Raw genomic sequence first — 13356 nt, forward strand, 5'->3', positions numbered from 1 at the left:
TTCTCTTTCTCTTTTTGCAAAGGGAGGGAGGGCATAATGGGATGTATTTTATAATGTTATATATATATATATATATATATATATATATATATTTGTATTTTATTGCTGTTGTAAGCCGCCCCAATCCTGTGGGAGAGGCAGGATAAAAATAAATTATTATTATTATTGAGCAGCATCACCAAGTGTCCTCCTTTTCCCAGATGCGTCCTACATCCCAGCATTTTGTCCAGGGGGGACATTCCAAAATGCCCTCCATTCTGAGCAGGATTGACTGTTTGTTTGTTTGTTTGCAGTTTTGTATTTTAATAATAATTTTTATTATTAATAATAATATTATTTCTTTTTAAAAAACATAATTATTTTTATTTATGTTTAAAACACACATAAAATTCTTACATACCACTTCCATACATATAATAATAATAATAATTAAATATATTTGTGTTTCACCGCCTCTCCCAGTGGATCGAAGTTGGATTACAGACTACTAAAATCAATAGATATAACACTCTTATAAAAACATAAAATATTACAACAGCAATATTACATCAACACTCATCCATATAACAGTACAAAATTCCATCAACCATCCAGCATCCAGGAGCAAGGCAGAATATCATTGTCAGCAGGGATATAGATCTTCACACTTCAGGGGGAAAAGCTTGACAAAAGAGTACAGTTTTAAGTCTCTTTTTAAATGTTTCCAAGGGGGTCAGGAGATGGAGCTCCTCAGGTAAGCTATTCCAGATCCGCGGGGCCATTATGGTGAAGGCCTTTTGGGATGAGGAAACATATTTGGAAGATGGTGTTTCCAGTAAATTCTTACCAGATGTTCTGAGTGTGCGGGGCGGATTATATGGGGAGATGCAGTCCCTCAAGTAACTCGGGCCCAAGCCATGTAGGGCTTTATAGGTGATAACCAACACCTTGTATTGTGCCCGGAAGCAAATAGGCAGCCAGTGAAGATCTTTCAACTTAGGTGTTATATGGTCAAACCATATTTTGAACTAACTGAAGCTTCCGGACTTGGTACAAGGGTAGCTCCATGTAGAGCGCATTACAGAAATCTAGATGAGAGGTTACCAGAGCATGTACCACTGTTTCAAGGTCCCTTTGGCCCAGGTAAGGTTGCAGCTGGCGTATCAACCGAAGTTGATAGCAAGCACTTCTGGCCGTCACATATACTTGAGATGTCAACTGCTATAGCTATAGTGCTATATAAATAAAGTATAATAATAATAAAAAACATTAACATAACAATACATCTGATCCTACAAAGCAAATGATTACTTAATTAATTAATACCCCAGAGGACAGGATCAAAATTCAAAATGACCTGAATAGACTAGAAACCTGGGCCAAAGCTAACAAAATGAAATTCAACAGAGAAATGTAAGATACAGCATTTAGGATGGAAAAATGAAATGCACAGATATAGGATGGGGGACACCTGGCTGAATGAGACTACATTATTATTATTTATTATTATTAACCTTTATTTATAAAGCGCTGTAAATTTACACAGCGCTGTACATACAATCTTTTTAATTAGACGGTTCCCTGCCCTCAGGCTTACAATCTAAAAAGACATGACATAAAAGGAGAAGGGAAAGGTGGTGGGGCTAGTAGGCTAATACATATACATAGCAATACAGGAAATGGTTCGATAAAACAGGCATCAAAAGAACATCAAATAGCAAGCGACAATTATACAATGCCTGGGAACGCTTCTCTGAACAGGATGGTTTTCAACTCCGTTTTGAAGCTGGTTAAGGAAGTGATGGCTCTTGCTTGCGGGGGAAGAAGGTTCCAGGAGTGAGGGGCAGCGAGTGAAAAGGGGCGAATCCGGGATGGGGCAGAGGAAATCCTGGGCTGGGACAGCACACCTTGACTACCAGAACGGAGGGCCGGAGTGGGAAAGTGAGGAGAAAGAAGGTCTGATAAGTAAGGAGGGGCCAGCAGCCCATGGAGGGCTTTAAACATTGACAGCAGGAGCTTGTACTGAATACGGAAAGGGAGAGGGAACCAGTGAAGGGATGCCAACACAGGAGAGATGTGGTCAGAGCGGTGGGTGGATGTGATAACGCGTGATAATGCATGCAGCTGAATGCTGGACAGAGATTAAAGGACGGAGGTGAGAAAGAGGAAGCCCAGCCAGGAGGATATTACAGTAATCATGTCGTGAGATCACTAAGGCATAGACCAGGATCTTGGCAGTAGAGGCGGAGAGATATGGTCGGATTTTGTGAAAGAGATGATGGAGTCCTAGTAGATGACAAGTTGAACATGAGTCAACAGTGTGATGCAGCAGCTAACAAAGCCAATGGGATTTTAGGCTGCATCAACAGAAGTATGGTGTCTAGATCAAGGGAAGTAGTGCCACTATATTATGCTCTGGTCAGGCCCCACCTGGAATATTGTGTCCAGTTCTGGGCACCACAATTTTAAAAGGATGTTGAGGAACTAGAGCGTGTCCAAAGGAGGGTGACTAAAATGGTGAAGGGTCTGGAAACCATGCCTTATGAGGAGAGGCTTAGGAACAGCCCCAAGTGAGGCCTGGCAGCCTCTTTTGCAATCCAGTGTGTCTCCATTCCAGTGAGGTCACAGGCCTCTTTGTAGGCAGAGACATCACTGCAACACCACTGGAATGGAGACACACTGGATTGCAAAAGAGGGGTCCCTGTTGAGATGCAAATGGACTTTAAATTTCCTGGATTTTGAAAATCTCCCTATTGCCTCACGGTCAGAAGAAGGAGGAGCCTGCCTGCACAAAATATATCCTCCCCAGTATACCATCTTTACTAAGGACTGAAACAACATGCAGGCATCTGACTAACATCTCCAATTGGTTTTTTTTCTCTCCTGTTTGGATTGTAACATCTTCCCTGATGAAGAAGCCCATGGAGCTTTGAAAGCTTGCAACAAATATATTGAGCATTTAGGTTGGCCAATAAAGGTATCACTGATAGATTTTCATTCATGTAAGATAATTTTATTCACAATAATTTTAATCATTTTGTTCATGAAACAAAGTTTGTGTACACTGAACCACCAGAAAGTGAAAGTGTCATTATCTCAGGACCATATCGCACACGCAATTTTAAACATTTGGGGAACTAAAGGAGGACGCTCGTGTGCGCGCCTCCAACCAAAAACGGAGTTTACCGCACACGAAGACATCCTCCAAGAGGCCCCGTTCCATCCCCTGGCACGCACCCATTCCCATCCAGTCCTGACGGGCACCATTTTTGGCTGACGGAAGGTAGTCCGTCAAGCAAAAATCACGCCCATCAGGACTGGACGCGAATGGGTGCGTGCCGGGGGACGGAACGGGGACTGTTGGAGGACGTCTTCGTGTGCAGTAAACTCCGTTTTCGGCTGGATGCACGCGCACACGAGTGTCCTCCTTCAGTTCACCAAATGTTTAAAATAGCATGTGCGATAAGGTCCTCAGTCACCCCTGCAGACATTTTTGGATTTTTGAGTGTTTCCAATTTCAGGATAAGGCAAAATCAATTTGTATGTGGTTCATATAAGAAGCTCACCCACCAGGTGGCAAGTCCAGTTCAGAATCACTATATTGGACCCATTTTAAAAAGCATAGCATGGGCGGGATTGTTGTTGTTTTCCCCATGAACATCACTGATGTGAAGGTTGCGGGACTTCTGGCCTTGAAAAATAATGTTTCCATGTTGTAGCTAGATTCACACATGCAAGCATGGTATGCATGTGAGCGTGGTAGGGTGCAAGCAATAGGAGTGAGAGTGAGTAAGGAATAAGAGGTGTGGAGGAAAGCTTGGAGATTATTATTCAGACTTGGTCAAGTGTTCTTTAGGGTTCCTTCTCTTGGCCATTGTGTCCCTGTCCTCCTTCACCTACACTGAATGTGGAGGAAGCATTAATAGATACCTGCTGCACTTCACTGTCTCTGCCCAGGAAAGGAGGAAGTAAGATAAGCATCAGCCTCCTCCCACAAAAGGTATTCTGCTTGCTTCCTTAGTCATCAATTCTTGCGTAGGTGGGTTTGCTTCAAGGCTCAAAAAATTCCTGGTGAGAGGTGACATGATGTGCAAAGGAATCGTACTGCATCTTTGAGACTGAGGTCTAAAACACACTGCAGAAACAATCCAGTTTGAAACCTCTTTAACTGCCCTGGCTCAGTGCTAGGGGATCCTGGGAATTGTAGTTTATTGTGGCACCAGAGCTCTCTGACAGAGAAGGCTAAATGTCTCACAAAACTAAAGTTCCCAGAATCCCCCAGCATTGAGCCAGGGCAGTTAAAGCGGTTTCAAACTGGATTCTTTCTGCAGTGTGTTTTGGACCTGAGAGAAAGATGTTGGTAGCTTAAGCATTCCTTGACTTAAGTCTACTTCATCAGATGCACAGTTAGAGAGCTCACTGGGGAAAATATAATTCTAACAAATAAATTACATTAAATATGCTTAGTCCAACCCCAATCCAAATTGGAGAGAGGCTAGTCTCCTGGAATACATCAAACCTCCTTTTCTTGGCAAGCATCCTCTCCACTTTGGAGTGGGCTGTGACAGATTGGTTGCATTTGCTACCTGGGGGGCATTCCCACTTGGCAGATAAAACGGATTATATTGGCGTGATTCTGATTCGGATTATGTTCCTGGAATAATTCAAATTTTTTCCATCGTTTCCATTACCAAAAGGGGCAAATTACATCGATTCATTTAGACCCTGTTTTCGTTCCCATTTATTTTAAATCACTTTATTTTAAAGCGGATTAACTTGCTCCCCGTTCCCATTTGTGTCCACAAGCTGTCAATCAAGCGTGTAGGCTTCAGACGTCACAAGTCTAGGGGTTTTTTTTATTTTTAGGGCAGCCAATGACAATCGGCTGCATCCAAGGCTCTTCTGTTGGGTCTCCCCAGACTAGAAGGAGGCTTGACAAATCGGATCAAGGAGGAGAAGGCAGCGAGCTTCATTATTGGGGAGAGAATCTTTGGGGAAGACAGAAGATAAGGCTCGATCCCCCCCCCCCCAGATCCCTGGGCATCCAGGCTATCCATTCCCCAAAATCGCTTTGCCTCCCCCATTGCTCAATGGGCTGTCTGTGGGGCAAACAAGCAGGCATGTACAGCAAAACCCATCCCATAGTTCCTCTGGAAGGAGCCTCCTTTTCCCAAAATCGCTTTGCGTCCCCCATTGCCCATCCCATAGTTCCTCTGGAAGGAGCCTCCTTTTCCCAAAATCGCTTTGCGTCCCCCACTGCTCACTGGGCTGTCTGTGGGGCGATCAAGCAGGCATGTACTGCAAAGCCCATCTGCTGCTCAGGCAGAGGTGAAAAAAGAAAAAAATAGTTTAAAATGGTGTTCAATGTCTCTCCTCACACATCGGTCTATGAATGAGGAGCAGAGGGGAGGTTACAATCCACCAGGGGAAAGCTATGCGAATTGAAGAAAATGGTGCTGGCGATGAAGAAAGAGACCAAAGAGGGTGACACCCCCAGGCCAGCCCCTTGAGCGCTGCTCCTCCCATCTCCAGGTTCCTGAATCAGACACCCTTTCATTCCCATTCGGATACAGCAAATTGTACCCCGCTTTCAAAAATAACCCGCATTATAAACTACTATTATTTTAAACCAAATTATAGGCTGATAATCCGGTTTAAACATTTAAATTCAATTTTGATTCGAAACGTGGTGGAAACAAATGAGGGGTAAGGGAGATTTAATTCGGGCTTCTGTGGGAACGATGCACCCTAAATTCGGATCATGACCTGCTTTATAGGTAAGTGGGAATGACCCCCTGGACCATGAAGACAGGCTGCCAATGTACCATTCATTTTGCCACCCAACAATCTCCCTGCCTGAGCTAACCAAAATTATCTCTTTGTTCTGGGGATAATTGTCCTGGTGATCCTCACTTGGGACTGTCCAATTTGGTGTAGCTCAGGATTTACTGTGCACCATGACAACCATGCAGTTTCCTAACCCATGTAGCACATCATACTGGATTTGGTTGTCTTGGTTGGGCAAGACATGGGTGATCCAAAAGCGAGGGGCTGAACATCTACCCTGTTGTCATGGTATGACTTCTGAGTCATGACAGCAAGTGTGGCAAAGTAATTATTCCCTACCTCCATTACATTTTCCCAGCAAAGCTGTTTCACATGGAAGAGTATTTGTAACAATATAACCCTGAAAGAGAAACTAATCACACATGCTGAGATAAACTTGCAAGAAATATTGGAGGAAAAAGTATCAACATCTGGCCCAATTTGAACACTGTGCTTAGAGCAATTCCATCAACAGAGGCATCCAGAATTCCATTTGGTCCATTTGTATCCAATGAGCCTCCACTGGTGATTCCTGAGGATGCACATAAGGTTCTTAGATTAATTCAAACAACTGTTTGCATGTTCAGCTCTTATCCATCATTGTCCTCCATTGTCCTTGGAATCTAGTTCCCAGAATGGCTGGCAGCGTCCAGATTAGGTTTCTTGAGAGACAGTCTCTTTACTGTCCCTATCATGAGAGACTGACAGTGCTCTTTCTCACAAAGAGCATTTAAAACTGTCTAGACCCAACAGGACAATCTGTCCTTATTAGATAAGTAAGTTAAAATGGATGAATACTGAGCATACAAGTAGTCATCTTGTGGTGCTCATCTGACAACTTTTTCTGTGTCTTGGCTTATTAGATGTGTAATAAGGACAGGATGTTCCCTAACTGTGGTCTCTAAGGTTGCACCTTAACACTGGAAGATCTACTGAAAATCAGTGACATCTAGTAGCTTCCATCACAGTAGGCTGGTAAATCCATGCCAGGTTTTATTGGGATTTTTAAACAGGTATCCAAGGTACTGAACCTTTGAGCAGAATAGATTTTGCACATATTTGGGGGATAGGGTTCAGCACTTTGGGTCATTCCTTTACAGCTTGAATTAAAACCTGAATTCACTGCCCTATTGACATGGGAGCTGGAAGGTCATGCTTTCAGGTATATGTCTGAGATCCGCTGGTGTAGTGTAAACTTACATTTGCATAGGTAAGCGGTAGTTGTTAAACAAATGTGCTTTCCTGTTCCCTCCGCATGAAATGAGGAATACACAATGGAAGTGTCTCCAGTTCCAGTGCCAAAGTGGTACAATGAAAGCATTGCCAAATACAGTCAGCTCTCCATATTTGCTAAGGTTAGAGGTACAGGATCCCTGTGAAAGTGGAAAAACAACAAATAAAAAACCCACTTTTTTTTTCCCTGACAGAACACCTCTCGAGGAATATCTAGGTCCTCCATTGCAACTGTGTGGTCAACAGCCACTGGAATTGACTATAGAATTGCACCCAGCTGCTTTTTCCAGGTATTGGCAAAGGATTTGGTGAGCAAGGCAGCAGGAGGGGAGGAAGGGCAGGGCCAGGTACCATCTTCCCCCCTGCCCTGGCAGCCCTTTCCGGATCTGCCTAGTGATGCCACTAGGATGGTGCAATGGTTACATTGCAGATCTACACTTATTCAGCAACAAACTGTGAAAAAGCCACCAGCAGATAACATCAGAAAAAAATTGCCATGGGTAGAACCTTCATATTTTGCAACACAGAAAATCACAGCAAAGGTGGTTTTCATATAATCAGTTGTATATGCCTGTATGGATCAATTTGTTGTTTGCCTTTGTTATTTGCCATCAGGTTGACTTCAGTTTATGGCAACCCTATGAAGGAAAGACCTCCAAGATCTTGGGTTCTCAGCTCCCCAACTCGAGACTTGCAAACTCAGGACCGTAGCTTCCTTGACTGAGTCAATCCACCTGTTATAAGATCTTCCTCAGTTCCTTAAGCCTTCCAGTCTTTTTCAATGAGCCATTCATCTCATGATATATCCGAAACACAACAGCTTCAGCTTAGTCATCTGAGCTTCTGCAGAGACTTGAGGTTGTATTTTCTCTAAGATCAGTTCATTTGGCTTTGATAGGAATGATAGCTTAGGTCCAAAACACACTGTAGAAATAATTCACTTTGAGACCATTTTAACTGCCCTGACTCAATGCTAGGGAATTTTGGGAACTGTAATTCTGTGAGACTTTTAGCCTTCTCTAACAAGAGAACTCTGATGCCACAACAAACTACAATTCCCCAGGATTCATTAGCACTGAGCCAAGGCAGTTAAAGTGTTCTCAAAGTAGATTACTTCTGCAGTGTGTTTTGGACCTTATTCAGTATGAAAATCAACAAGTCAACATGTGATCCAAAGAATAGCAGCGTTTAGAGTAAAGGCCAGCAAGTGTAGAGAAAAGTATGTAGAGAACATATATATGAACATAGAATTTGAGTTAATATGTTTATAAAAGGCTTCTTGCTATAATATCAATGATGATTTTCTTTTAAAATTCTTTGCCTAGGCATGTACTTGTTTAATTTTAATAATCATGTTTAATGTTGATTTTGCAATTGTAATTGTATGCTTTGTTTGCAATGGTCATGGGATTGATTTTGTTTTTAATGTGTTTTTATCTTGTGAACTGCCTTGGATCCCTTTTTGGGAGAAAAGTGGCATTAAAATGAAAAAGATAAATTAAAAAAATCAAAACGGTGGGAATGCCATTGGCCTGTGTGTACTTATGATGTGGTACAGCAACATCAGTCCCTGATTTCTAGGCGCTGTTAAGTACAGCATTCCAGCCTGTGCTCCAAATTTCCTCCAAATTATAGCATTAAGCAGTGAAGACCTTTCACATTATTGGAAGGCAGTTGCTTTTTGAAATGGCATGTGACTCTATATGTTGTTTGTTCTTTTCTCCCCCTTTTAAAAGTAGAACATGATCTCAAAATACCCTTGTGTCTACTGATATTTCAAGGTAAGGGAATTCGCTGGAGCCATTCCCATTTTCCAGATGTCATCTTTCCAAAATAAATAAGGGGTGAATTGTTATGCACAGCAATATCCTGCAGTGTGGGGGTTTTTTCCCAAAGAAAACTGGATTTTTTCCAGCAATAAATGTGTATCCTTTCTTACAAAGATATTGTGATGATTTCTCTCCGTTAATCATAACTTTTTCCACTTCTGAAAATTTATAAAATATCTCCCCCTCATATAGCTGAACTCTGTGAAACACTCCAAAGGATTAAATAATTTGCTCCCATCAACCCTTTTCTACATAACAGAAGAATGGTGGAACCATCCAACTGCAGGAGATCTTGCTCAGAAACAAGGAAATACTTCTTTGTACAAACTGATGGCTGTCCTATGGGACTCATTGTTACAAGATGTTGGAAACTCTGGCAGGAAGAGGAAAACATTGATCCATATTCTCTCTATTGCTTAGAAAATTACTCCTACGGCATAATAATTGGTTACAGCCATAGTTTTAAGCAAAAAATTAAGTACTTTGTTAAGAGTTAAAGGGCTTTTAAAAAGTGATATCTACTATTATTTTGGACTCTCAGAACAAACTAAAAGTATTCCCTCCAGCTGCATTTTTAAAGGCCTAAATGCTGCAATCTGCTGTCTTATTATACAAAGTACACCTAAGCAGCCCACAGACAATATTTAAACACACCTAGATTTAAATAAAAGAGAAAAGTATCTAAAGGGATTAAGGAGAATTGCATAACAATATGCCCAGACCTGTCTGCAATGACATATAAGAACAATGCTCAGAAGTTCTTTTTAAAAACTTGCAAAATATCATTCTAAACTATGCTTTTAAAATGCACCTGTTCTGCTTCAGAAGAACCTGTTGCTCAAGCTCACTGGGAGAGTATTTTGTAATCATTATGCCTTTTACTCAAATGTTAGTGTACACACACACAAAAAAAATGGCAGACCAATAAAGTATTTCCAAAATGACCTATTGAACATCAAAACAGCCAAACTGATTCAGATCCAAGGTTGATTTTTTTTCCAGAGAAGAGCAACCAAAATGGCCAAAGGTCTGTAAACCATGCATAATGCCAAAATCAACATTAAACATGATTATTAAAATTAAACAAGTACATGCCTAGGCAAAGAGGATGCATCTTGCATTTTAAAAGAAAATAATCATTGATATTATAGCAAGAAGCCTTTTATAAACATATTAACTCAAATTCTATGTTCATATAAATGTTCTCTACATACTTTTCTCTACACTTGGTGGCCTTTACTCTAAACGCTGCTGTTCTTTGGATCACATGTTGACTTGTTGATTTTCATACTGAATAAGGTCCAAAACACACTGCAGAAGTAATCTACTTTGAGAACACTTTAACTGCCTTGGCTCAGTGCTAATGAATCCTGGGGAATTGTAGTTTATTGTGGCTTAGGGAACTGAGTATGTTTATCAGGGAAAAGAGAAGGTTAAGAGGTGACATGATAGCTATGCTTAAATATTTGAAAATATGTCATATTGAGGATGGAGCAAACTTGTTTTCTGCTGCTCCAGGGGCGAGGAAATGGAAGAATGGATTCAAGCTACAGGAAAAGAGATTCCCACTTAAACTTTAGGAAACACTTCCTGATGATAAATGCTGTTCGACAGGGGAAGAGTCTGCCTTGGAGTGTGGTGGAGTCTCCTCCTTTGGGTTTTTAAAATGGAGGCTAGATGGCCATCTGTTGGGAGTGTCTTGATTGTGTATTCCTGCATGGCTAGGGATACCATTTGTCCCAGAAAACCAGGAAAATCCTGGATTGAAGAGACTAAAGAATGTCTCAGCTGGGTGAGGCAGTTCAAGCAGTAAATCCCAGATTTTGTCATCATCACTAGCCAGTGGGTTAAAACCTGACAGTGGCAATGAAGCAGAAAACTCTACAAGAAGTTTGGCACTGGCGTGAGCCTCATATTTCCCTACAGGCTCCATTTACCACAGCATAAGTGTAGCATTTCCATCTTGTTCTTCGATTTCCTCCTCCTTCCCCTGACAAGCCCAGAAAGCAGGAAAGGAAAGGAGGCAAGCAGAGATGGCCTTGAGTTGTGTGGTGATTGTGTCTGCAGCTTGAGCCTAGAGCTAGGCAGCAAGGTGGAACTTTGTTTCCAAACAGTCTTTTCCTTTACCTCTGGGCCCCTCTATAGGAAGACAGGACACTCACTATTTTGAGTGTTCTGAGCAATAAAAGTCTTATTAATCCCTGGTAGTGTCTGGCTTATAGTTTCTTAAAATACCTGACCGCAATCACATGTTGAACCAAAAAAAAAAAACCACCTTTATTTACAAGATAGTTGGTTACAGTATCTCTCTTCTGGTGGATTCAGAGTTTATATGGTGTTATGTGCTTAAACGGTTACAGTTTCACATATGACTTTTGACTAGACTCAGATCTTTAAAACTTGGTTGCTACTTTGTGCCTTTTCCAGCAACACCAATTCACTCTCCACACTCGATCTCTTTTTAGGCCAACCTGGGTACTCAAACCCCTTCCAACTGCCCCTTTTTAGCAGTGTATCTCAGCCACCTTGGCTGTTGAAACCCCTCAAGGTCTAATAAACCTCTAACTCAGAGCTCTGGTCCCTATCCAATTCCCTATCAACCTCATATACTTGCTCCTGGGAGCAGCCCCCACCTTTTCTTGGCTAAGCTCCCATTGGTTGATGCCTGGCTTACTCTGATTAGGTGTTGTCAAAGCTCCAATCAACCTTTTCTCCACATATGCATAATTATAATAATTGGCATAATATGCAAATTAGATGCCCCTGAGGAGCTGCGATATGAGAATCCTGTGCATAGCACAAAGTTGGACTGGATGGTCCTCATGATCTTTTGAACTCTATGATTCCAGTTCAAAATGTTGTCCACAAATTGATCAGTCACTTTCTCTGAAGATGCCAGCCACAGATTTATCCCATTTTATGTGCATTTATTGTAATATATTGAATATATTACAGTATAATAAAAAGGATTACTAGCTGACTCAGGAGCTAGCATGGGCAGTAAATTCTAAGAGCATCCAAAATCCACCCTTTTGCATGTACGAGCAGCAATAATAGTGGTAATGAAATGATAATCCACAGAGCAATACAAAAACACTGCTTCACAGGCACATTCTACAGTTCCAGCTCCACATTTCCAGGATGAAAGTGAATCAGATGATAAAGATCATGAGGGCAAAACTGGGTACAGAAATCAGCACACAAACATTTGTTGAAAAGCACATTCTTCTAGTCCAACAACAATCCAGTCTATGCAGGAGTAAATCTAGTGGCTTAGATCATGAGTTCATTCCAAACCTATAAAAGCAGCTGGCATTATTCCTCATGAAATTAAAGTTGTAAGTTATTATGTCTTCATTACTGATACTACGTACCATTCAGTTAGCTAATTATTTGTAACACATTTCTTTTACGCTGTGATTCTGACTCCTCAGAAGCAATCTTGTCTTGGTGGTTATCAGAGCAGAGGACTCAGTTCTCTGGCAATACACTATCATTTAGGGTTGGTTTTTTTAAAAAATGTTATAAACTTTATCGTATTAACATGTAGATACATACAACATCTAACATTCTTTCCATTATTGTCAGCATATTGTTATTTCCAGCCTCATCTTCGTATACACATGTACACACCCACACACCCACACCAACCCGAACAAAGAGACTAACATCATAAAATAGAATCCTTACTTCCTTAGTATAACACTCATTTTGCTTGTTTGTTACTGCATTTTATTGTCACCTTATATTACCACTATTACTATTTTTCGGTAACTTCAGTATCCATTACTCATTGGTAATTTACATCTCCCTATTCTTATCCTTGTTAAATAGATTTTATACTTTCAAATCTACACTCCTACTATTTCCAGTCTCTTCCCATTGTTTACCACAAAAAAACTTTACAGCCTCCCATTCTTTCTCTATCTTTCTCTCATCTTTCCCATGAATAATTCCGGTCAATCGGTCCATTTCCATCATATCATACAATTTCACTAGCCAATCGTCAACTGAAGGTACCTCATTTGATTTCCAATGTTGTGCCAAGAGTAGTCTTGCTATCATTTAGTTTTGTGAGTGCATGCCATCAGTAACAACCGATGTATGCTATCCTGTTTCCTTGTAGGCTGTTTGATTTTATTTTTGTCTATGACCAAATATTAAAGATTGATTTAGTGACTTAACTGGTTGCATAATTTTCCAAGTTTGTTCCTTCTTCTTCCCAGAACAATCATTATTCTGTATCCTGCTCCCTGTTCTGCTCCAAATCCCCAGTGATTCACCCCCCAAAAGCTGGATGATTAGTTTACCTTTTAAAAATCCCACCATTTTACTTCATGTCTCAGTGCTTTATAGTGTTTTTCATTTTAATAAACTCCCAAGCTCTCCAGTCCTTTTATGTCTTTACAGCAGTGTAACTGGGGATAACACTAGCAGAATGACTCTTTCCCACATTGTGTGAATAGGTATGCCGTGTCTCTTGAACATG

Source organism: Sceloporus occidentalis, unplaced genomic scaffold (assembly GCF_023333645.1).
Source record: "Sceloporus occidentalis isolate IW3139 unplaced genomic scaffold, rSceOcc1.0.p SCAF_2, whole genome shotgun sequence".
Taxonomy (NCBI): Eukaryota; Metazoa; Chordata; class Lepidosauria; order Squamata; family Phrynosomatidae; genus Sceloporus; species Sceloporus occidentalis.